At 40.5% G+C, this 26,430-nt stretch overlaps 1 protein-coding gene across 5 annotated transcripts in view; it reads left to right on the top strand.

The window, feature by feature from the left end:
* TRIM9 (tripartite motif containing 9) overlaps positions 1–26,430 on the top strand; it is a 111,148-nt gene that overhangs the window by 37,050 nt on the left and 47,668 nt on the right. The gene's annotated exons all lie outside the window — the stretch shown is intronic.

The raw sequence follows: 26,430 nt of genomic DNA, 5'->3' as shown, positions 1-26,430 counted from the left end.
GTTAAGGATATTAATAGAATTCAGTGGCTGGATCATTGTGAGCATTACAAAAAAGGCTTGAGGTATGGATTGCCTGACGGCCATCTTTTTCTTCAGGGAGCCCACGTTTATACCTCACTAACAATCCAAGTTTAGGGCGATTTAGCTATTTGCATTATACTGCTCTGCCAAGTACACCCACACTAGCAAGTTATGTGAACGCATCTCTTCCTGGGTGCTTTGTGTAAAAATCTCTGATCTCCCAATCCCAATGTGCAACAGAGGCCAGCCAGGTAAGAGTTGCTTGCCCCCACCCCACCCAACCCAAATTCCCCTTTGATCTTTTTTCCACAGGGGTGGTTTGGCTAAGATAATCATGTTCCTCTGAGTGACCTTGGGCAGGACACTGAGGTGTGGGTTGAGATAAGAATAACTGAGAGAAGGGCAAGGAGCCAAGCGGAGTGAGGGAAGAGACAGAGCTAGAGAGAGAGGCGTTAAAGAGAGAGCAAGTACAGAAGAGATGAAATAAAGAAATAGGAGGAAAGAGAAGAAATATATGAAATTTTTAGGGACAAAGAGGGTTTCCTTTGTTGTCTGGTTATGATCACTTTTTTGGGAACTGGTTAATCAGAGCATATCAATTCCTTACTAAAAATACTCCAATGACTTTCCATCAAACTTAGAATTAAATCCAATATCCTTACCATAATCTTCAAAGCCTTACATGATCTAGCTCTTAGGCACCACTTTGTAACTAAAAACAATTCATTATCTCTCACAGTTGCTGTGTGTCAGGAATCAGGAGTGGCTGTTAATTCTGGTTGAGAGTCTCTTCTGAGATTGCAGTCAGTTGTTTATCTGCTGCCAAAAGCATCGTTAAGATTTGAGTAGGGTTGGAGAATCCATTTGCAAGGAGGCTCATGTATATGGCTAGCAAGTTAGTGCTGACTGTTTGCAGGAAGCTTCTGTTCCTCTCTACATAGGTCTCTCCAGGCAGCCCAGGCTCCCTTACAGGCTGGCACCTTGGATCCATTGGTGAGCATCCATGGAAAGAAAGAGGGAGGGAAAAGGGAAAAGAGAGAGGGAAAGGGGAGAGAAGGGGTGAGGAGGGAGATGGAGAGGGACAGGGAGAACAAGAGGGAGAGAGAGAGATTGAGATTGAAAGCCAGGAAGAAGTTCCATCCTTTGTATGACCTAGCCTTGGAAGGCACATAAGATCACCTCTGTCATACTCCAAGAGCTCTCCAGACTCCGTGGATTCCTTCTCTCGGAGGATCATATTGTTGGAAGTACATCTAGGAAGAGATAAATATATAGATATGGCCAACTTTGGAAAATATAGTCTTCCAAGGGGAGGATTTCCTATGGTTAAGTGGTTGTAACTATATGGTAAATCAGATCATATCAATCTCTCCAATGGCTTCGTTTCAATTGCTTCCAAAATTTTTTACCTACAAAGGCTTACACGACCTAGCTCTTCACTCTGAACCCTTTCCTACCACATCCCTAGCCCTTTCCAACCACTCTCTTTTCACCACTTCTCACACATTCCAAGCTCATTCCATCTGCCTGGATTAGTTTTTCTCCCGGATATTCACATGATTTGCTTTCTTGCTTCGTTCCAGTCTCTGATTAAAAGGTGCCTTTTGAGGGGCGCCTGGGTAGCGCAGTCGTTAAGCGCCTGCCTTCGGCTCAGGGCGTGATCCCAGCGTTCCTGGATCAAGTCCCACATCCAGCTCCTCTGCTGGGAGCCTGCTTCCTCCTCCCACTCCCCTGCTGTGTTCTGTCTCTCGCTGGCTGTCTCTCTATCACATAAATAAATAAAATCTTTAAAAAAATAAAATAAAAATAAAAGGTGCCTTTTGAGAAAAGCTTTCCCAGTGACCCCACGCTAGCTAGAGTGCTCACGCACGCTGTCTCTCTTTCTCTCTCCCTCCCTTTCCCCTTACCCTGCTTTATTTTTCTTCAAGGCACCTATCACTAATGGAAGGAACTCATGTTCCGTGCAGGTTCACTGTCTACCCCAGAGTAAGTGCTCAATGTATGTATGTTGAATGAGTGAATAAAAAACAAACTGATGGTAACTCTTTCTGAAGGCCATTCCCAGGTGGCTCTGACCAGTGGTGGCAACACCGCAGTGAATGTGTCTGGGAGATTTAGGCAGGGCAGGACTTCAATGCATGCACAGATTCTAGCTGCCTAGGAACATTCACATTACCGCAAGTCAGAGTGAGACCTGGTATCATCTTTCAGTCTTGGTGAATGAATAAGAAAGGTCCATAATGGTGCTCACATACACTATGTTCATGTAAATGAGAAGACTGAGATGGGATGACTTTTAATCTGTGGATTCAGAATCTAACCCAGCAATTTGTTTTGAATTTGTTCATCATTCATGCCAAAATCAGCAGTCTTTGAAATAGTTGAGTGCTATCTTAATGATCTGTATCAAAGAATTAAAACTTCAGGGTAAATAGGATTCTGTAATAGATTTTAAAGGCAGGCCTGCCTTGCATATCACTGGGTACAAGGTAAATTGTACTGCTAATGAGATGATAGGTCAGAAGCATAAAATCAAGATGAATGCCCATGCTTGCTAATTTAAGAAATTTAGCAACAACTTGATCAGGGATGGCTGTGCTTGCTATAGGAAGCGGAGAAAGCATCAAGGCATCTCTGGACCATGTGTCCTCACTGCCCTGCTACAGCCATGCTGAGCTGCTCACCGTTCCTGGCCAAGCCTGGCCATCTAACACCTCATGCCTTTGCTCACTGTGTTCCCTGTTTGGGGAATGCTACAAACAACTAATGATTACCTCCTCTCTGAAGCCTGTCTTAACCCACACCCACTTCAAAGTAGAACCAGATACTTCCTTCTCTTGACTCCATGGAACCCTGTCAGCACACTTCTCACAAAACTGTACCACTTTTTTACATTTAATATTTTGCATGCCTGCCCTTTCCTGGATCACTAGGATCTCAAAGGCAGGGTCTGGGTCTTACTGGTCTTATTGTATCTCCACCAAGAAGCCAATGATTTTTGCATAGGACACATTCAACAGGAAGATTTGCTAGAAAGATAGATAGGCAGACAGACAAATGTATGAACTTTCTTAACAGTGCTCTAGAAGGGTTTTGAAAGTATGAGAGAAGACTTACTCATCCTGATATCCTACTCCCTGGAGAAAAGTGTTGGTGGCTCTCTCCCTAGAGTGTCTTAATGAATACAGCTCCTGTCTAGAAGATCTGTGAGATGAGAATTCTCAGGCCTGGCCTTCAGGCCAAAGCTGCGTGGTATTCAGCACGGCCTCTAAATCACACACAGCTGAGCATTCACAAGGCAAAGATTGCCCATGCAGTGATTCTTCTGTAAGCTGCCAACAACCATTTTAATTCTGAAAACCTCGGCACTGCACAACAATTGGGAAATTAAATTTGGTATAGCTAGACACTCATTGTTCTAATCTTAACAATAGCGTCTTGTGGGAGTGAAATTTAGGAAATAGCACCTTGGAACCACTATTAATCAGGAAGGAAAATGTTACCTTTGGTGCCCGAATGAAGGCATATACTGCATGGTTATAACATTTGCTAAGGGGATTTTTTAAAATAATAAATTACATAAGAATATATATACTCAAAAATGAGTGTTCTTTATGGTAGGGGTTTTTAATTAGAATAAAATATAACTTTTTGTTAAAGACTATATATTTCCATTGAAAATATTTTTTATATAAAATATTGCTAAAAGCTATATATTTCCATTAAAATAGTGTTCTTGTTCTCTAAGATGTGTTGTGTTAGTCTCACTTGAAAAAAAAAAAAAAGACTCTCTGAGATTCACCATAGCATTTGGTTGATACCCTTATTTGGCCATTTTCCTTACCAGACACAGATCATATGTACAAGCCTTTCCTATATGAGACCATACATCCCTTGAGTATGTGCCTTATCCTATTTGTCTTTGTACAGCAGGGCCTAGACCAGTGCCTTGCACATGTTCGGTGCATCATAAATATTTTAATTAATTACCCATCAAATCACTGTCCTGTCTTGCTTCTTAACTTTGCAGCACCTCTGATGATAAATCAGTCCCATGATTTCATTATCCTACAGAATGGTTTTCTAAGCATTCTGTTCATTTCTCGGTCGTCAACCACTGCATAGTGCACCTGCTCTGTGTCGAGGAGCTCCAGTGGAATACACAGCCGTGGAAGAATGAGTGCTGCAGCAGAGGTGGATATAAAGGTGCTGTCCGAGTGCTGACTGATGGTCTCACCTGGGGCAGGGCAGTCAAGGACGGCATCTCATCGGAGGTGTGTGAGCTACGGGACTTGAGAAATAACAGTCTATGCAGACAAGTGGTGATACCCTGTGTATCCCTCCCCAGGGCACCCCCTTCTCATTACCAGAAAGGTTTCTGTCCCGAATTTGTATTTATCACCTCCATGTGTTTCTTTATAGTCTCACTGGACACATATGGATTCCTATTCTACTATCACCTATTTTCAAACTTTATATCAGTCTTATCATAGTGTTCATATAATAAGAACCAACAACTTACTGGCACTTAAGATGTGCCAAGCACTGTTGTGAACATTGTTTATATACTAAGCCCTTTCATTCTCACAATAACTCAGTGATGTGGGTACTATTGTTATCCATTTTACTAAGAAAGAAACTAAGGTTCAGATTTTAATTGGTCCAACATTTCACAAATGATAAGTGGGAGAGCAATATGGTCAAAGCCTGAGGTTTTTTTTTTTTTTCCCCTCTTGGCTTTAAAAGTAATTTTATTAGTGAGAATCACCCTGGTTTTCTGTGAAGGTGAATTTTTAAAAATTTCTATCATAGTAAATAAAATCTTTAAATAAATAAAATTTTTAAAAAGGGGACACCTGGGTAGCCCAGAAAGCATCTGCCTTTGGCTCAGGTCATGAGCCTAGGGGCTTGGGATCAAGCCCTGCATCGGGCTCCTTGCTCAGTGGGGAGCCTGCTACTCCCTTTGCCTTCCACTCTCCCTGCTTATGCTCTCTCTCTCTGATAAATAAATAAAATCTTTTTAAAAATTAAAAATAAATAAAAATTTCTATCATAGAACAGGAGACCAAAAATATTTTCCGGGTTTTTCACATTTGAAGCAATGTTTCTCTCTTCCTTTTTAAATTGAGAAAACTGTGGATTAATATCCAATTGTAGGGCTCCTGGGTGGCACAGCGGTTAAGCGTCTGCCTTCGGCTCAGGGCGTGATCCCAGCGTTATGGGATCGAGCCCCACATCAGGCTCTTCCACTATGAGCCTGCTTCTTCCTCTCCCACTCCCCCTGCTTGTGTTCCCTCTCTCGCTGGCTGTCTCTATCTCTGTCAAATAAATAAATAAAACCTTTAAAAAATATCCAATTGTAGGAAATAATATAGAGAAATCCCTTCTGTACTTTTCCCAGTTACCCTCAGTGGTAATATTGTACAAAACTAAGGTACAATATCGCAATATCACTGGGTATTGACATTGGTACAACCAACAATTTTATTCAGATTTCCCAATTTTACTTTTACTTGATCGTGTGTGTACATTAAGTTTTATACAACTTTAGCACTTGTATAAGTTTATATAGACATCACCACAGTCAAAATGATCAATAGGTGCAATCCTACAAGGACTCCTTGTATTGCCCTTTTAAAACCATACCTTCTCTTTCACCCCCTCAACCTGCTCCAACCCCTTCCCCCAATCCCATCCTAACCCCTGATGACCACTAAACTGTCCTCCATTTCTAAAATGTTATTATTGCAAAGCCTGAATTTTTAACCCATCCGTTATATTGCAATTTGCTTCTTTTCCAATGAAAATTGTATTTTTAAAATGATACATTCTGTTGATGTGTGTCACTCTGTTCATTATAAATGCTATGTAGGTATTCCTGACTTATTTATCTTTTCTTCTGTTGATGGACATTGACATTGGTTCAAGGTTTTTTCCTACCATTACAAACAATTCACGAACATATCTCCTTGTGCATAATGTTGCTTCTTTACACTTGAATTGGGGTCTGCCTTTGAAGACCAAAGAAAGATGAATGAGAAAAATTTATTACCAATGATGGACCTAACTGCTATAGTCATGCCACTGTCCTCTTTCTAATGAACATCCAAATTTCTACAGCATCCATGTTATAGCATATATCAGTACTTTAGTTCTCTTCATTGCTGAGCAATATTCCATTGTATGGATATGCCACATCTCACTTATACATTCATTGGTTGATAGACATTTGGATTGTTTCCGCTTCTGGACTTTTATGAATAACGCTGCTATGAATATTTCTGTACAAATTCTTGTGTAGACCTATGTTTTCAGTTCTCTTGGAATTGAATGGAATTTCTGGGTCTTTTGGTAACTCTGTGTTTAACCTTTTGAGGAAGTTGTTTTCCAAAGTAGCTGCACCAATTTACATGCCAACCAACAGTGTGGTTCTAATTTCTCCACATCCTCCAACACTTATTATTGTCATTTTTATTATCCTCATACTAGTGGGTGTGAATCAATGGGTTTCAACTCACATTTTGGTTTGACTTATTTTTCAAGATTTTATTTATTTATTTGAGAGAGAGTGAGCGCGTGCGTGCGTGAGCACGAATGGGGGGAGGGGCAGGGGGAGAGGGAGAGGGACAAGCAGACTCCCCACTGAGCATGGAGCCTGACTCAGGTTCCATCCCAGGACCCTGAGATCATGACCTTAGCCGAAGTTAGATGCTTAATTGACTGAGTCACCCAGGTGCCACTGGTTTGATTTTTATATGCACAGTGTTCTTGGTGATTAAAGACTTAATTTGCTTATTCTAGAATTAAATCTCTTCAGAACCCTTTTTACCTTTCTGTATCAGTCAGGGTCCAATCAAAGAAGCAGTACCACTAGGCAATATAGCTTGTTAGTTAGTTAGTTTGTTAGGTGGCTTTGTTACAAGGATTGAGTTTGCACAATTGTGGGAGGAACTGATTAAGCAGTCTCTGTAAGGCTGTTGTCTTCACATCTGCTCCTGGAGCCTGAAGTTCACAGGGCAGCACCAGAGAAGGTTGAAATGTACAAGCACAACCTGGAGTCCATGAGGTTGGACTGAAACCCACGTCGGTTCTTGCTTCTGACCTTGGTGATGTGATGCAGGTGTCCTGTAGAATCTGGGGCCTTTTGTCATTGAACACACACACACATGGCCCAAGAATTGGAGAAGCCTAAGGAGGACCCCAGAGAAGGTGGAGCGGTTGCTGGCTCAGCTGCCTCATGCCAACTAGACGGCCTATGTGACAAAGTGTGTGAGCTACAAAATGACTGATAATTCACTTCCCCCTCCAAATCTCCTACAGGAGTCTCTCCTGTGGCCCACCCTAACTATACATAGAGGAAAGGGAATTCTGGGGGATGTACTTCCACCTCCCTTGACACATTAGAAAGCTACCACCTCTTCTGGTTTCATTGTACGACCATGAGCTGAAAAGCATGCATGTAATTAGTGAGCTGCCTACTTCTGCTAACTCTGGTTCCACATCATATAGAAACAGATGAAGAATCTCTAAGATATACGGTGGGAGAAAAAAGAATCTCTAAGTTTTAAGTGCTAATATTTGGTTTTCTGTCCAGATTTCATATAACCTCTGTGGCATTGCTGGTCCCTCAGGGTTAGACCCAGTTGATGCCTCTTGGCCTAGCTTTCTGGGCCATTCATGGAATTGATCAAGAGTGCTCTGGAGACCACAGTCATTTCCCTGTCATCCCAGATGGTCTGATATTTCATTCTAACTTGTCTCCCATCTTCCCTCTATCTCTTTACCTTTCTCCTCTTTCCATTGTTCTTACCATTGTCTGTCTCCTTCCTTTGGATGTTATTCCTTCCCCCAGCTTGATGTCTCGGTTGTACTCTGCTCATGAGACCACGTACTCTACACATTCTCATTTCTACTTTCCCCAATACTTCACCTCTCACCAAACCTAACTCTCATTGATTAGCCATTTACATACCTGAGTTCTGTCATTTTAAATATATAACTAGAAATAGGCAAAAGGTGATATTCTATATATAAGACGTTCAGGAAGATGCAGTCTACAAAATGCCATAAAATTGATGCACTCCAGTAACAACATTCTTTGTCAGAAATTCAGAGGTAGAAACACAATAGGAGATAAAATGTATGCATTTTAGGACCTCATATAAGTAAGTTATGCCATTGCCATTATTCACTATCATCTTAGATCATGTTTTATGCCAAGATCTATAGCAGAGGAGCCAGAGAAGGAGGGCAGCCTGTTGTTCACCCAGGGAAGTTTGAGGACAGGTCTGCAAAAAGAGGAACTGCGGGCATGTTTGTACCCTATTAGTCTTGGCTCCTGGGAAAAGCTTGTAAAGAAGGGATCAGTTCCTCCACTCTTACCTGCTGATAGGACTAGGGCTCCAGTGACTCAGAGGAATGCTCTTCCCCTAAGGAGAAGATGCCCAATGGGAGGTATGGGAGGAGAGAGACTTCATTCTAAAAAGATGATATCAGGTTTGCCTTTGTGGCCTGTATGGTAAAATTAACATAATTTCAAGGTCCCCTTTCCCAAGCAAAATTGTTCCCACTTTTCTAAACATTACTGAAAATTTCCTTAACCACAAGGTCTTTCATTTGACAACTAGAAATGAAAAATGTAAAAGGGAAATCTTTGGTTTAGATAAAAATTTAATATGCATGAATTTCAATGAAAGGCTAATGGGCTACTTGGCCCATCATTCTTAAGTAAGTGGTATTAGATCCTTTCTAGGCTTTGAGAGGAAGAAGGGAAAGGAGAGTTAGCATCAGGGGACAGCCTGAGGAGACTAGGAAGGTATACAACATGGAGATGCAGATTTTACCAGACTTAGCCATAATTATCTTCTGCTGAGTGGGGGCAGCGACAGGCTGGGTACTAAGGGATTTCTGTCGCATACTTGAAATGGCTTTTTAAAACCAGCTCACTGAGCGTAATGCATCAACGTGCTGGGGTGGGAGGGAGTTGATTTAGCTACTGAGTTTGCACTTTGCACAGCGTCCTCATCACAGTCCTGAATATTTGCATCTTATTCAAAGCTGCGCATTCATTCCGTCTTCAGATCTCTGCTGAGGATAGCATCTCGCAGCAGCAGAAGCTCCTGCTTCAGCAGTGAGTCCCACCGTTCAGAAGGAAACCTGGCTTACCGGATCCAGGAATGGAATTAATGGAATTCACTTTATTTATATGCCACTCGATTGAGAGCAATTATTTTCTTACAGATCAGAATTAACCATTATAATTTGTATAAATGTTATTAGGAAAATATGTTTATAAACCATTATCTGGAACACTTAGCATCATCTTAGGTTTTAAAATGAACATTAAAACTCTGCAAGTGTTTCCATATCTTTTTAATTAATAAATAAGACAGATTACTAAAAAAGGGGAAATGATAGTGAAGAGACAGAAGGGAAACAGAGAAATAGACAATAAGCAATTAAATTCATACCATGCCGGATGCCTTAAGCACAGCTCTGGGAATCGTGTCCTTTCAAGGAGCTAATAGTTTCTGGAAATAAGAGGAAAGACTTTTGGGGATGAACACTTGTCGTTTGCTACGAGATGCTCTAAAATCTATTCCCTCCACCTGGAATTAAAAGGTCATTGAAATTCACAAGAGGGCCAGGCTGTGCAGCCCACATTTGGAGGGTGCAGAACAGAGCAAGCTGCTGCTCCAGCCAGGCGTTTCCCTGCACGTCGCTGTGTCTGTGGGACGTCAACAGCAGATTCAGCAGTCACCTCGCATAACCTACCCTTGCTTGTGCAAGCTTTTAACAGGCTTTTCTTTGGAAATGATTGCACAGTTGTTTAGTCGTTTACAAAATCAACCAATTCCCATGGTGAGATTTATTTCTATGGGAGTCAAATCTTAGATTCTAACTAGCAGAGCAAAAATCTGTTGTCATGGAAACCATTCCCTTTTCACTAGGCTGGCACTGCAATTGACTTGCATGGAGATGGATTGACAGAGACGCAGAGGGAAAGGGTGAAAAGAAATCAGACATGGCTTAAATCCATTTTCCTGAACGATATTGATGATCACTACTAATTTTATGTTAGATGGAAATTGACTGATAAGCACTGGATCGTAACATATCTTTCAATACCGGGGGGAGAAAAACCAAAATATGGTTTAGAAGCTATTTAAGATATCCCAAAGAGTTTCTCTTTTGCCAAAGAGGATCATTTATTAGAATAAGATTGTGTTTTACTTTGTTCTCAGAGTAACGGAAGCATTGGTAGTGAAAAGGAGAGTAATACTAAGGATAATTTAATTTTCTTATATTTGGGCTTTATAAATTAAATGCTAGGACTGCGAGAGAGGGTATACGTGGATTTATCAGCAAAATGAAAGGATCGCATGCCACTCAAACTTATAGTCGAAGTAAAGGAACCAAGAGCATCCGCACTCAAGTTCTTCTTCCGATAAATTACGGCATCATAAGTTGACCAAAACAGCATTATGAGCCTTACAGCATTTGTGCCTTCCCAAAGGGTAGGACGTTTCTGAGGGCGGGCAAAGATAGCAGCAGAGGTAATGTGTGTCATCCTGTTTCTTACTTCATGGCGCCAATCATTCCTGCTCCCTCAGAAAAAATTGCCACTTGAAATTAGGCGTAGGTTTCCTCCTAAATGACCTTTACCGGACACATCTTTAAAATTAAAATCACATCATTGTGAGAGGGCACACCGACCAGTTAGCAGTGGCCAGGTAACTGGATTCCAGGTGCTGCTGGGTGTCTGCAACAGACAAAAAGTGCCAATACGACCAGGGGGAGGGCATGAGGTCATCCAAGGCAACATAGCCTGTGAGTGGAGGGCTCCCAGGATCAAGCATTAAACAAAATTGAAACATTTCTATTGGTCCATTATAAGATGCTTGATGGTTTTGTGAATATCTATTTAAATTCAGAGATTAAAGTGAAAAACAAGACCATCTGAAAACATTTTTTTTCTACAATATGTGGGGTCTTAGTAAACAGAGATTAATTATATAATGAGTATTTGTCTTTGGGGGAAAAAACGTCCATTATGTTAAATTATTTATTGATTACTGAGGTATAACTGATATACAACGTTATATTAGTTTCAGGTGTGTGACAACATATGATAAGGAATATATCATTAATGAGATATTAATGATAAGGAATACATTGTGAAATGATCACCACATCCAGTCTAGTTAACATCTATCACCACACATAGTTACAAAAATTTTTTTGTGTGTGATGAGAGCTTTTAATATTTACTCTTTTAGCAACTTTCAAATTTGCAATACAGTGTCATTAACTATAGTTGCCATGCTGCACATTACATCCCCGTGGACTCATTTATTTTAGAACTGGAAGTTTACACCTTTTGACCCCCTTCACCCATTTCACCCATCATCCCCATACACCCCTGATCCCTAGCCTCTGGCAACCACCAATCTGTTCTCTGTATCTATGAGTTTGCGGGTCTTTTTGTCTTGTTTTGCTTTAGATTTCACATGTAAGTGAAGTCATATGATATTTGTCTTTCTGATTTGTTTTACTTAGCATAATGCCCTCAAGTTCTATCGGTGTTGTCACAAATGGCAAGATTTCATTTTTGTGGCTGAATAATATTCCAGTGTGTGTGTGTGTGTGTGTGTTATATCACATCTTTTTTATCCATTTATCTACTAACAGACACATTGTTTCCATATCTTGGCTATTATGATTAATGCTGCAATGAGCATGAGGGTGTGTATATCTTTTCAAGTTGGTGTTTTCATTTTCTTTGGATAAATACCCAGAAGTGGGATTACTGGATCATATGGTAGTCCTGTTTTTAATTTTTTGAGCAGCTGCCCTATAGTTTTCCGTTGGCTACACCAATTTATATTCCCAGCAGCAGTGCACCAGGGTTCCATTTTCTTCATATCCCTACCAACACTTGTTATTTCTTGTATTTCTGATAAAGCTATTCTAACAGGGGGCACCTGGGTGGCTCAGTCGGTTAAGTGTCTGCCTGCGGCTCAGGTCATGATCCCAGGGTCTTAGGATCTAGTCCCACATTGGGCCCCCTGCTCAGTGGGGAGCCTGCTTCTCCCTCTCCTGCTCCCTCTACTTGTGCCTCTCTCTCTCTCTCTTTAAAAAAAAAAAAAAAGCTATTCTAACAGGTATGAGCTAATATCTCATTGTGATTTTGATTTGCATTTTCCTGATTATTAGTGATATCCTCATGTACTTGTTGGCCTTCTGTATCTTCTTTGGAAAAAAATGTCTATTCAGATCCTATGCCCATTTTTAATGTTATTATTTGTTATTTTGCTATTGAGTTGTATGTGTTTTTTATACATTTTGGATATTAACCCCTTACCAGATATATGATTTACAGATATTTTCTACCATTCAGCAGGTTGCCTTTTCATTTTTCTGATGGTTTTCTCTGCTGTGCAGAAGCTTTTTAGTTTGATGTANTGCTATTGAGTTGTATGTGTTTTTTATACATTTTGGATATTAACCCCTTACCAGATGTATGATTTACAGATATTTTCTCCCATTCAGCAGGTTGCCTTTTCATTTTTCTGATGGTTTTCTCTGCTGTGCAGAAGCTTTTTAGTTTGATGTAGTCCCATTTGTTTATTTTTGCTTTTCGTTGCCTTNAGTCCCATTTGTTTATTTTTGCTTTTCGTTGCCTTTGTTTTTAGTGTCAAATCCAAAAAAACATCCCCAAGATTGATGTCAAGGAGCTTACCCACTATGTTTTCTTCTAGGAGTTTTATGGTTTCAGGTCTTATATTCAACTCTTTAATCTATTTTGAGTTAATTTTTGCACATGGTGTAAGATAGTGGCCCAGTTTTCTCAACACCATTTATTGAAGAGACTGCCCTTTCCCCATTGTATATTCTTGGCTCCTTTGTCATAAATTAATTGACCATATATGTATGGGTTTATTTCTGGGCTCTCTATTATTTCCATTAATTTATGTGTCTGTTTTTATGTTAATACCATACTGTTTTGATTATAATGGCTTTGTAATATAGCTTGAAATCAGGGCATCTGATGCTTCCAAATTTGTTCCTTATTCTTAAGATTGTTTTGGCTATTCAGGATCAAAAATATCCATTTTTAAAAAACATAAAGTATCTACAGTAAAGTATACAAATTTTAAATTTACAGCTCAATAAACTTTAACATATATATGTATGTGTGTATATTTACACACATGCATATACATACACATATATATAATTACCACCCAAATTAAGATATAGAACATATCCCTACCTCAGAGAATTTCTTTACGATACTTTCCAGTCAATATCCCCATTTTCCTGACTTTATCATTATAGATTAGTTCTTAAAATAGCCTATTCTTTAAATTTACGTAAATACAATATGTACTTTCTGGTGTCTGACTTCTTTTACTCAATATAATTTTTTAAATTTCATTTTTGTTTTGTGTATATCATTAGCTTGCATTTTTTTATTGCTAAACAGTGTTCCATTGTATGAATATACACAATTTATTCATATTACCATCGATAGTCATTTGCGCTGTTTCCAGCTTTGGGACTATTATAAATAAATCTGCTATGAACATTTTATTCAAGTCTTTTGGGACATACACTATCATGTAGGGTAGGTATACATTTAAGTTTATTAGAAAGAGCCAGTTTTCCCGAGTGGTTTTACCATTTGAACTCCTGCTATCATTGTGTAAGGCTCCGCATCCTCACAAGCACTCAGTGTTGTGAGTCTGGTGGGTGTGTAGTGGTCTCTCCTTTGTGCCCGTTGTTTTTAAAGAATCTGTGGGGGCATTTGGCTGGCTCAGTCAATAGTACATGCAACTCCAATGCTTGATCTCTGAGTCGTGAGTTTGAGCCCCACACTAAGCGTGGAGTTTACTTAAATAAATTTTAAAACCTTAAAAAAAAAGAAAGAAAAAATCTGTGCTAATGTCTGCATTGATAGTGTAGTGGGGTCTTGAGGTCAGAATTAAAATTCAGATATTGTGACTAATGTTTCCCAGCCTGCTAATGACCCCCATGCTTTTGAAAAATGCAGCTTTTCTAAGTTCAAGTAAGCTGAGATTTCATTAAAAAAATTCTGAAATTATTGAATGCTTAGAGCTTAAGAACATTGTGTCAGAGCCATCCTGGATATAAGCACTTAAGTGCAAAAAAGCCACCTCTTTTATGATCCATCTCTTTTTTTTTTTTTTTTTTTTGATGGGGGAAGGGACAGAGAGAGGGAGAGGAAGAATCTTAAGCAGGTTCCACACCCAGCATAAGCCCTACCCAAGACATGATCTCAAAATCCTGAGATCATGACCTGAGCAGAAATCGAGAGTCAGATGCTTAACCAGCTGAGCCACCCAGCCACCCCTGATTCATTTCTATTATGTGCTATCTAAGAATAGTATTTCTTGAGGGAACAGTGTTATAGCATTTGAGTTGCTTACCTAGCCCAAGAGAATATTAAAAAAAGCAATATATTTTCATAAACTGATTCTCTTTATTAAAAATATATAGAAAAATTTATAAATGCAATTTTAATTTCCTGTTTGATCCAGGAGTTATTTAAAATGGTGTTTCTTAATTTGCAAGAGATTAGTAAACATTAAGTGAAGCATTTGGGGGAATTTAGTGGGATAGAAAGATCAAAGTTACTAGTTAATTTTCATATAGTAATAGACAAATGTAGGTTTACATGAGATGAAAAATGGGACATTAACAGTTTGCAAAATAGAAAAACAGCAAAATATCCAAATTAGTTGGTGAGTAAAAGAAAGATATTAAAAGAAATGTGATAATGCCACAAAAATGTTTTAAAGGAAAATGGATTATACAAGAAATGTATATGCTAAAGATGGAATAAAGCCAACTATATCAATGAATACAATAAATGTTAATAGCCCAAATTTCCCTATGATAAGGTAAAAAAATCAGATTGAGTTAAAACAACTGTAGCTTTAAAATAAATGATGAACAAAGTGGGGTGCATGGGTGGCTCAGTCAGTTAACCATCTGACTCTTGGTTTCGGCTTAGGTCACAATCTCATGGGTCATGTGATCGAGCCCTGCATCGGGTTCCATGCTCAGTGGGGAGTCTGTTTGAAGATTCTCTCCCTCTGCCCCTCTCCCTACTCTTTCTCTCTCTCTCTCACANNAAAAAAAAAAATAAAAAAAAAAAAAAAAAAAAAGATGGGCAAAGTTATATGAGAAAGAGAAAGAGAGGAGGGTATATATAATAGTATTAGATAAAATGAAGCTCAAGGCCAAAAGAGCTAAATGAAGCATAGAAGGATATGAACTAATGTTAAAACATATAATGAATGCACAAAAAGATAGAACAAACAGCAAAACCACAGATTATGTAAGACAAAAATTCGTAGAACTAAAGAACATGATCAAAGCATAATCTTTGTGAGAAATTTAATCACCTGTTTATTTTAGAATATTGTAGGCCAAAGAGACAAATAATAAGCAAGAATGTAGGGTATCTGTACAACCCAGTCAACAGGTTTAATTATGTTTACAAATGTGCTACAAAAGTTTACATTATGCATAGTATCTTTATATTATATATCTATATATATTCTCTCCTGAAATATATTCTTCTCTTTTGCCCATTGAATGCTTACCAGAGGCTCTTGTGTACATGTATGTGTCCACAAAATAATGATTCTAAGCTTTAAAGTGTAGAGATTTTGTGAACCAGACGTTCTGACCAAATTCTACTAAAACTATTAAGCCATGACTTTTCACTTCTCTGGCAGACCACCTAAATTTTCCAGGTTGTTTTTCAGTTTTTGTTCCCTAAGGCTTTCTTGTTAAGCAAACAGGTGTCCTGAGGTCAGCCTCATTCACAGATAGTCATCAACAATGGGAAGAAACTAGTTTCCTTGACAAACACTTAGGTAGTACTAGTAGCATTCTGTAGACTAGGACCTCTCCTAAGTGCTTTACAAATTATACCAGTGGGAATTTCTACCTTAACTAGGAAAAGATCAATAAGAAGTTTTTAAATAAAATCTCCCTCCCCTCAACTTGATAATTTTACAAATGCAAATTTTAGAAATGAGATTCCATTCTTTGCCTATCTGATCTTAAAAATCAATACAAATTATAATATTTGCAGTGTGTTATATTGGCAAGTATTACTTATATCATCTTTATCAGGAGTATACATTAAATGACACTCAGGGACATTTTGATAACATGATAACATTTAATGTGAGTAAATGTGAAATTTGATTTCTGAAAATGAGAATAATCAAGAATGTGTTGCAAGGTTTACTTCATGAAATTCATGTCAGTTCTTTGCAAAAAAAAAAAAAAATGGAAGCAAACTAAATGTTCTAAAACAGGAGATTAAATAAATTATGGTGCAACTACGTAGTGGGTTACCCTTCAGCTTAGTGCTTAGCAGAATAGATTCTGGCCACATACTTCATGGGTTTGGATTCTGCTCTGCTTAACAGTTTTGGGACTTTGGACCATATAACCTCCCTTGCTTAATTCTATCACTTACAAAAATTTTGAATAATAATAGTATCCACCTTTGCTGGGTTGTTGTATGAAAAAAAGATGTGTTAATATGTATAAAGCATTACAGGCAGTGCTTGCCACATAGTGAATGTTATCAAAGTGTTATATAGCTATTACAAGGGGGGAAGTAGCATATTTTTAGTCAGATGAGAAAATATTTATAGCATATTAAGTGAAAAGAGCAGATTTCAAGACAGCAAAAGGTATATGACATCATCCCAATTTAGTTGATCCATATTATATAGAGACGTACATATCTGCCGATTGATAGGCAGTATTACTGTATACGAGATTTCAAGGATAAACATCAAGGGTCCGTTATCAAGGCTATTGATATATCTGGTGAGATTATTCAACTTTTTTCTTCTATTAAGTTTTTTATTTTCTGATTTTTCTGAAAGGAGCATGTTCTGTTTTTGAAATATGGGGGGGAAGTTATTTCTTAAAACAAAAACGTCTTGCCCCCACTAGTTATTTCGTTCTAATCACTAGAGGCTTGAGGAACAAATAATAGTCATTCTAGCTTTAGCACTTAACACTTGAGCCTCTGAAAGAGCACAGTAAAAACTGTGTTTCTGTATGAAAAATAGTTCAGTGATTTTTCACTTCATCATATGTATTTCTTTTTTTTTTTTTAAAGATNTGATTTTTCTGAAAGGAGCATGTTCTGTTTTTGAAATATGGGGGGGAAGTTATTTCTTAAAACAAAAACGTCTTGCCCCCACTAGTTATTTCGTTCTAATCACTAGAGGCTTGAGGAACAAATAATAGTCATTCTAGCTTTAGCACTTAACACTTGAGCCTCTGAAAGAGCACAGTAAAAACTGTGTTTCTGTATGAAAAATAGTTCAGTGATTTTTCACTTCAATATGTATTTCTAAGAGCATGTTTTTAATTATTTAGAGAAAAGCTCTCGTTTGAAGACTGAAAGTTTCTATCTGGGACACTTAAATACTATAGAGAACTGAAAATTTGTTGATCTCAAATCTGTTCTGCTTCTCTTAAAACTGTGCCCTGGTAGTGTCAGACAATGTGCAATACCACCTGGAAGGACATGGCGGACCAGTGTGACATGAAGGCAGCCAAGGGATCCACAGAGAAAACGGCTTTCTGGGAAAGGACTCAGAGTCTGCTGACGAGGGCCTTAGAATTCTCCAAAGTGAAAAGGCAGCATACACACAAAGGAGACCTAGCCTATAGTCCATCTCTGGGATGTAAAATCCAATATTTACACAAAGGCTTAGCTCAAGGAAGGCATATTTTTGATCCTCAGCTGTAAATACTTAGTAACTGCCTAACAACACACATATCATGGTTTTGAATATCCACAGAAAGGCATGCTCTCTGACAGAGCCTTGGGCAGGGTGGTGTTGACCTTGAAGCCTCTATGCTTGCTGCTTTATTAAAGTTTCATGCCTTCCATCGCAACAATTGCTGCATGAATTCTTTCACAGTGTCCAGCACTCTGCAAAAGCCATAGAGATGTGGCTGATTGATTCCCTCCCCCCCAAGAAACTGTGAGCATTGGGTGAGGCAACAGTTTGTTGTGTTTTTTTCTTCTTTTTCTTATTTTTTGTTTTGTTTTTTTGCTGTGCCTTGAGGCAAAGAGTGACTCTTCTATCTTGCTGCAAAAACCCTCCATGTTGATTTGCATCTCAGCTTGAGAGTTTCCTGTCTAAGGCAGAGAAATATTTTAAGTTTGGTAGATAAAGGCCATGCAGAGTGTAGCTGGAATTCAAACTCCAGCCAGAACTATGTCTGGTGAGGAAAGCAGATACTTCTCATTTGCCCTGAGAGGTGGACAAGCTACATTTCTGTTGTTAGTTGTTAGAATAGTCTAGTCTTTTGCTTCATTAGAGAGCCCATAAGAGAGAACTTTTAAATGGAAATTATTAAGCTCAGAATGGTGGTGGTTTCAGAACAGTGATGGTTCCTTGAGGGAAGGGAGTGTGTTTACTTTCTTTATCATTGTTTTCCTAGCATGAATCACTGTGCCTCGTCCATGATAAAACTCTGTGAGTAGTGATTAAATTAAATCACGAAGGAAAAGATTACAATTGCTATCTGTATTAGTCAGTTTTGCTACAGTAACAAACAGCCCCTAAAAGCTCAGAGGCAAAGGTTTATTCCTTGCTCATGTTTTGTTCTGTTCCACACGTCTTCTTTCCAAAAGCCCATGGCCGCTGTGTGGGATATACACAGTGGTATGCAGGTACGCTGACCAGCTCATGCCTGCTCACTGCTCAAGAGCTGACAGCACACACCTCTTGTAACTCCACGTTCAGTGATGTCACGTTGGTAGCCTGAAACCAACTATGTATTTACACCTTTGAAATTGGCAAATGCTACAAATCAGAATTTGGGTTTTTTGCCTTTGTTTTTTGAGAGCCAATTTATCAGCACACCACTGGATTCAAAAAGCCAATGAGCTGGCAGAAAAACCACAGTGTTTCTTTAGGCTGAAGCAAATCACATGGCCAAGAATGACAACGGGGTGGGGACACATGCTCCACCTACAGGAGGCACCACAAGTCATACGGCAAAGATGGGAAAGGAGCAAGTAGTTGTGAACAATAATAATCTAGTGCAGTGTCTGAATAATCGTAAGTGATCAAACCCCAAATTGGGACATGTGGTATGACAAAGTGTTTTAATGATTTGTGTCTGTCTATTTTAACATAATTCTTACTATAAAAATACTATTATTTACAAATGCTTACATATTTGTCAGGTATATTTACATTACAAATGCTTACATATTTGTCAGGTGTTGCATAGAGGAACTTTATATGTATGATTTCATGTAATCCTCACCACAGTCCTCTGATGCAGGTACTGTTGTTATCCCCATGTTGCAGATAAGGAAACTGGAACCCAGGAAGTTCAGTGTTTTAGATTGGGGCTCCTGGACACAGACTCAGAGTTCTGAAGGAATGGTTAGTGCTGAGTGCTCACAATAGACCCAGCTGTAAGGAAGTGAGAAGGCCAGGAGTGAGCAGAGGGTGAACCTGACCTGCAGTGGCCTCAGCCCAGTCTGCAGGGAGTTCTGGAGCTGGGATAGTCCTTCAGGGTTGTTCTCAAGTCATGGCCAGGAGGCCCCAGCAAATCACTAATGGGACACCCTGGAAGGGGGCACAGCCCTGAGCAATGTGGTTCTCCACAGACAAGAAAGACTCACAGAGTAATCTATCAGCAGTGATATTCCCAGCAGCTGGAAGAAGGATGCAGCAGCTTGCAACAGGGAATCTGGGCAGAGTACCACAGTATTCACTACCTTAGGTAATATGCCCATGGTCCCACAGCAAGCCAAAGGCTAGGATTGAAACCCCAGTCCATCTGACTTTCACGTCTGTCCTCTTAACCCCAGTGCAGATTAGTGCCCATTGCCCTGTCTGTCTCAGTCAGTTACTACCATCTGGTGAAAAAAAATAGCATTTCTGGTCCATGTTTATGGTTTCAAGAATGACTGAAACAGAATGTTCAGATTTGAATTGTTATTAAAAAGGTCAGTGGTGGGGCGCCTGGGTGGCACAGCAGTTAAGCGTCTGCCTTCGGCTCAGGGCGTGATCCCGGGGTTTTGGGATCGAGCCCCACATCAGGCTCCTACGCTATGAGCCTGCTTCTTCCTCTCCCACTCCCCCTGCTTGTGTTCCCTCTCTCACTGGCTGTCTCTATCTCTGTTGAATAAATAAATAAAATCTTTAAAAAAAAAAAAAAAGGTCAGTGGTAGTATGCATTAGCTTTTGGTGTGGCTGTTTGTGTACTTGTGTGCGGCACCGGCCCTGAGGAATGGGAAAGGAGACTATAAGGGGCAGTGTGTTAGGTGCCTCATGTCTCTTCCTTTCTTCTTGCACACAGCTAAGAGCTCACATTCACAGTAAAAATGGTATCATTGGTTTAATATATCAGAGATATGCCAGCTTACACAGTGGACATGCTTCCTTCCCTACCCTTAAAGTTAACCTGGGCCTGCTGAAGGGTCAGCTCATTGCCCAAGATTGCCCCAGCTTCCCCTAGGTCGGAGCCAGGGTTAGCCACTGTCAGAGATAAACAAAGCGGACACCAGTTAAAGTGGTAAGGACAGATTTCAATCAGTTATATACTATTGCAATAGGGAAAGGAGTCCAGCGTGAACTGAACTCAACTTCAATTTGTACAGAAGTGCCTGGGCATTTTAAAGGGAGAATGAAGGAGTAGGGAGGGGATGAGCTAGGGCTCGGGAGAGTCAGGGAAGTGAGAAATTACAGAAAGTGGGAAGGGGTGTTGGCCCATGTGAAACCCATCTGGGTTTGCTAACTGGTGCCTATGGAGTTTAGGCCCCTATCCTCTTACAGAGACTAGGAGGCAGGAGCCCTATCTTCAGGTGTTGGCTGAAACAACCAGTAAATTCTTTTGGCAGAAGACTGACACTTTAAGGGGTCTAGGGTCGTGCTAGGGATGTGGCCATAAGCCATTAAAAAGTTTGTTAGTGTTTTGTTCAAGTCTTTATGGGCCAAAGTTGAGGAGAGGGTTCAGAGGAACCTGGCTACAGTTTGGCCACAGGGGAGGGTCTTGGTCACAACCAATTAGCGATAAGCAGCAGTTTAGTGGACCCAGGTCAGCTGCCCACTAGGCCCCTGTGATACCAGCCTTATCCAAAGCCAAGAGCTTCCCAATGCTCCACTGATGTCTCATATACACATGTACTCTCGCACACATGGTTGTACTCTCACACACTCTGTGCTCATGCTTGCTCTCACACACACACCTAGGCTACCTGTTTACGGGTCACAGTCTGCTCACGGCCCCTGCCCTGTGGCTGGCCCTTATCTCCAGACAGGCCAGCCTGTGGAGCTTCTTGCCACCTAATTAGTGAGCTGGGGCTGGGGTAGACCCAAGGTCTTCTATCATCAGAGAAACCAGAGGAGAGATCCCTGTGTGCGGGGAAGGAAAGGTACAGGCCGGAAATGGAAGTTTTAGCCAGGAAAATCAGTCCCCCTGGAGTTTAGCTCAAAGGTTCCCCAAGTTCTACTCACTCAATGACTTCTCATTCCTTTACTGAGTCCACCCTCAGCCCAGTCCCTCCCAAGGTCTCACTCAGGTCAGTGCGTGGTAAAGTCAGTGCTGGACTTCAGTCCAAAGCTTTTGGCTACCATCCATGGGTCTCACAGGAGACCCATGGATCTCGTTGACAGGTCCTTTTCAAATTCACCAAAGAACTTTATGCAGGAAAAAAACTAGGTTAACTAGCTATGCCATGGTTTACACTATCATCTACCTTTTAAACATAATCAGGTTTCCTCATAATCAATCCTAACCCCCTCACCAACTCACCTTCCTTGGTTTTACATGCTCTCACCATGGGTGGTTTTTATTTCTTCCTACATGAGTGAGAGAAGACTTCTCTTTGGACGGCAGAAGCAAAGAGCACAACTTTGGAATCAGACTAGGGTTTGTGCTCCTGCTTTTATGTGAGTCGTGAAACCTAAACTCAGGTGTATCCTCTCTGAGCCTCTGCAAAATGGCAGTGTGGTGATTGGGATTAAATAGGATGCCCATTGAAAGCACCCAGCAGTTCCTTGCTAATAAGAAATGACCAATATTTTGTAACTGTTAGAATTTCTTGCCTTTACTTTTTAAGGATAGAATGTCAGTAATGTAGTAAGACTTAAAAATCAGCATTCCTTCCAGAAAAAATTGTTCTTCTAGGGGCCTTACTTCAGAATCACATCGCATCAATTGTCACTTTGCTCCTGTGTTTTGTGTTGACCCTGGTACCTGGGAAGGAGGTGGCCTGGGCCACAGCCCCTGAGCGGAGTGCACTGTGACAGAGTCACAGACTGTTGCTTGTTTGTGGTCTCACCTATGTTGTACTAATTCTTTAGGGTTGACCCTTTTTGACCTGTCCCATACCTGTAACTTCAGATCAGACAGCCAGCCAGGAGGCTTTCCTTCATTTGTCCCGATTGTTGCCATCTAATCTTCGTGGTAAACTGAGGGAGGAAATAACATATGAATGATGTTCACGGCAGAGCGAGGAAAGGAGACACCATCCTCTGCAGCTGGACAGATGCTCAGCAAGGAAGGTGTTGGTCAGGACTGAATCCCATCCCTGTCTGCCGAGCCTCAGTAATAATGGGTTGCAAACCGTCCTCCCCACGGCTTCCAGGTTGAGCTTCTGATCCCTTATAACCTTCACTCCTCTGGAAGGTGAAGGGAATCTGGGCAGAAGTTGGAGGAGAAAAGCAGCACAGGAAGGAAGGAGGAGGGGAAGTGCTTTGTTTCCCTCCTTCAAGCTCTGAGCAACTTGCCCTCTTTCTGGGAGATCTTGGTGATTCAGCGCATGCTCTGAGCTCTTGCCTCCTCGGCTGCATTATTTATTTCCCCACTCTCGTTCACTTTCTGATCATGACACCTTTTCAGAAAACTGGAAGACAGCTATCCAGAAAATCAGAATGGCATTGCTTAGGCATTATAAACCGCTTCTAATGGCTACTGGTGCAGCCAAAGGTGCTGTAAGGAAAACACACACTGCGTATTTGCATCTTTGGTGTTCTGATATAAATTCACAGGGCTGCTCTGCAGTGCTGAACACATTTCTGTTATCCCCCAGCAGGAATTTAAATGCTTCTGGGAAACAAAATCGATAGTACTGTTCTTCCACACCAGCTGTAGCTGATAAAGGTGATCAAAAGACTACCCATAAAAGCAATGCACACATAAATCCTTATAATAAGAGCATTTTCTAGTGATAAATAGTTTCCAAGATTTTTCATTGTCTCCTGCTCAGTTTCTACAAGTTGGCAAAGCTTAAGAGAAAGGTTTTTAGATCTTTATCTTATAACGTAGTTGTTTATCAAATACCGGAACCATTAGCCAGGAAGAAGGCATTCTTGCGCTTGAAAAGAGACACAGAGGGAGGTAATCTGCAAATGAATTGATTTTTTCAGTTCACTTGCTGCTTTGCCATATAAAAACCTGGGAGTGGATGAGGCCAGTACTCTTTGTATACTACGGAATCATTTTTTTTCTAAGTAGATAGCAGTACCTGGTCAACAGTTCTTCATGGACGTCAGGTCTAACTTACATTGCACAATTAAGTGCCAGGCGGGGATACAAGAAACGAGGTAGCTTCAGTTCTGGATAGCTGAATGAACTTGGCTTCTGTATTCCAACATCCAAATGTGGTTACTAAGGCAGAGGTGGTAATAAAAGGGGGAAGAAAACTGTGGTAGCCAGCAAACTTTTGCTCATTCAGAAAAAGAAGGGATATGAATTCTAAAGTAACAATGAGAATGTCTCTTTTAGAATATGTCTCTCATTGTGTTGCCTGCCCCTCTAAATGAGACCCTCCTACCCTCCTTCGTCCCCTGGGCTCTTGGAAAAAGTTCTTGAGGAGAAAACTTTTACCCCAAATAACAGGTGCAGCTGGGACCTGGTAATAAATAATTGAGCAGCCCTTGAAGCATCGTAGGCTCACTTTGTGCCTTTTCTTACTCAGCTGTGTTGGTCTAGCCTCCCTGAGTCTGAGTACATAGATCCAAATACAAGTGATGAAGGATATTCTCCAACAGATCCTGTTCCAGGGGTGAATCTGCTCTGCAAATCTCCTCAGTCAATCTGCAGGTGTTTGTGAGCAGGAAGGAAGAAGGCAAATAGGAGTTAATAACCAGGTGGCCTGGGTGGCTCAGCTCTCCAGCCTTCCCTCAGGCTCCCTGCTCAGCGGGGAGTCTGCTTCTCCATCTCCCTCTGCTCCTCTACCCCAAACACTCCCACCTCATGCTTACCCTCTGTGTCTCCCTCTCAAATAAATAAATAAAATATAAAAAAAAAAAAAGTTAATAAGAACCAACATTTATTAAGCATGTACCATGCACCAGAGGGGTTCTGAGTTTTAAATTATTTCATGCAATGCCCATAACACCTAAAAATAGTAATAGTCTTCTAATTTTATGGAGGAGGTAAAACTATGTATAAAAGTTTGAACAGGGGCGCCTGGGTGGCTCAGTTGTTAAGCATCTGCCTTCAGCTCAGGGCATGATCCCAGGATCCTGGGATTGAGCCCCTCATCAAGCTCCATGCCCCACTGGGAGCCTGCTTCTTCCTCTCCCACTCCCCCTGCTTGTGTTCCCTCTCTCTCTGTCAAATAAATAAATAAATAAATAAATAAATAAATAAATAAATAAAATCTTTAAAGAAAAATGTTTGAACAGCCAGTAACTGGTAGCATTTATGAATTCAGAGTAGTTCCCTTAACCATTACGTATAGCTAGCAGGAACTTTGGCATTGGTGAAGGCACTAAGCCCTCATGATAACCAACTACAAAACATTATTATGCTTCCCATTTTTTACATTGGAGTAACTCAGGCACAGGTAACTTTCTCAAGGTCACATTTAGTAAAGGACAGAGGCAGAATTTGAACCCTTCCAAGGCCTGTGTTCTTTCTACCTCCCCACATTGCTTCTATCAAGCATTTGGCATGCATTATTTTTAAAGAGATCCAGTGCCCAACTTTGTATTTAATAAGGCAAATATAAGAGAAGAACTTTCACTTAGGCTTGTAGTCTCTAGCTCTATCCATGTGGTTGCAAATGGTAAGATTTCATTCTTTTCTATGGCTGAGTAATATTCCCTTGTATATATATGCCACATCTTCTTTATCCATTCATCTCTTGATGGACACTTGGGCTGCTTCCATATCTTGGCTATTGTAAATAATGTTGTAATAAACATAGGCATGTGTATATCTTTTCAAATTAGTGTTTTTGTATTCTTTGGGTGAATACCCAGTAGTGGAATTACTGGATCATTTGGTAAGATGAAGGGGATTAAATGTAGCCTTAATTTGATGAGCACTGAGTAATGTAGAGAATTGTTGAATCACTCTCTTGTACACCTGAAACTAAGAGAACACTGTATGTTAACTATATTGGATTTAAAAATTTTTTAAAAGACACAGAAACATTCATTAGCCCAAGAGATATAATCTTAAGATTCTGCCCTTTGACTTGAAAGGGAAGAGTGGTTGAGGTATTATGTTGGCAAGGAGGGGAGTGGGCTTTAGTTTTCAAAGAAGATGTTGTGGGAATGGAGTTTGTCTCTGTAATTTACAGGAGAGATGGGAGGATATGCCTAGGCTGCTAGGAGAAAGACTTTGCATCAAGTACAATGGTAGTATCTGCAAGTAATGGAAACCCCAGTAAGGGAACTTAACTAGGAGTTAATGTTCCCCATAGACAAGAAGACCAGTGGTAGGAGACTTCAAGTGTTGCTTGGCTGTTCAAAGCCACCCCTGGAACCCAGGCTATTTCTTCTTTCACCTCTCCTCCCTTACCATGTTGGCTTTCTCAACCAGAGTCATAAGACATCTGCCATAAAGTTGGGAACACAAGGGCAGAGGCTGTACCAGCCACACTGGTCTCGTGTGAGCAGAAAAGCAAGAGCTTTCTCAGACCCCCAGCCAAACTCCACTTCAGTCTCATCAATTAGCAGTGTGTCCCATGGACACCCCGGCAGGCAGGGAGGCTGGAGAAAAAGCAGGTGCTTACCTGCGCCCATGGCCCCCCAGCAGAATTGCATCCCATATGGACAGGACAGTGTGCAAAATCGGGAAGAGTGTCTGCCTTGGTTTGGGAGTGGAGAGGAGTTAGGGCAACAGGGCTGTAATGGGGAGCAGGAAGGTGACCTTGATGAGGAGGAATGTGGTTCATGGCTTTTGTATCTGTCATTACACTGAAGTGGCCCCAGAGCATCACACCAGTGCTCTAACCCTTCCTTCCCTCATCCTGTTCTTGACTCTCTGTTCTTCCTGCCCCAGACTCAGACCAATAACACTTCGGCCTAAATCATTTTGACAATTATCACATCATCTGACTCACTGTTTTCT

The sequence above is a fragment of the Ailuropoda melanoleuca genome, chromosome 20 (assembly GCF_002007445.2).
Source record: "Ailuropoda melanoleuca isolate Jingjing chromosome 20, ASM200744v2, whole genome shotgun sequence".
In the NCBI taxonomy this organism is placed as follows: Eukaryota; Metazoa; Chordata; class Mammalia; order Carnivora; family Ursidae; genus Ailuropoda; species Ailuropoda melanoleuca.
The sequence above is the reverse complement of the archived record's forward strand: the minus strand, read 5'-3'. Positions and strand labels throughout refer to the sequence as shown.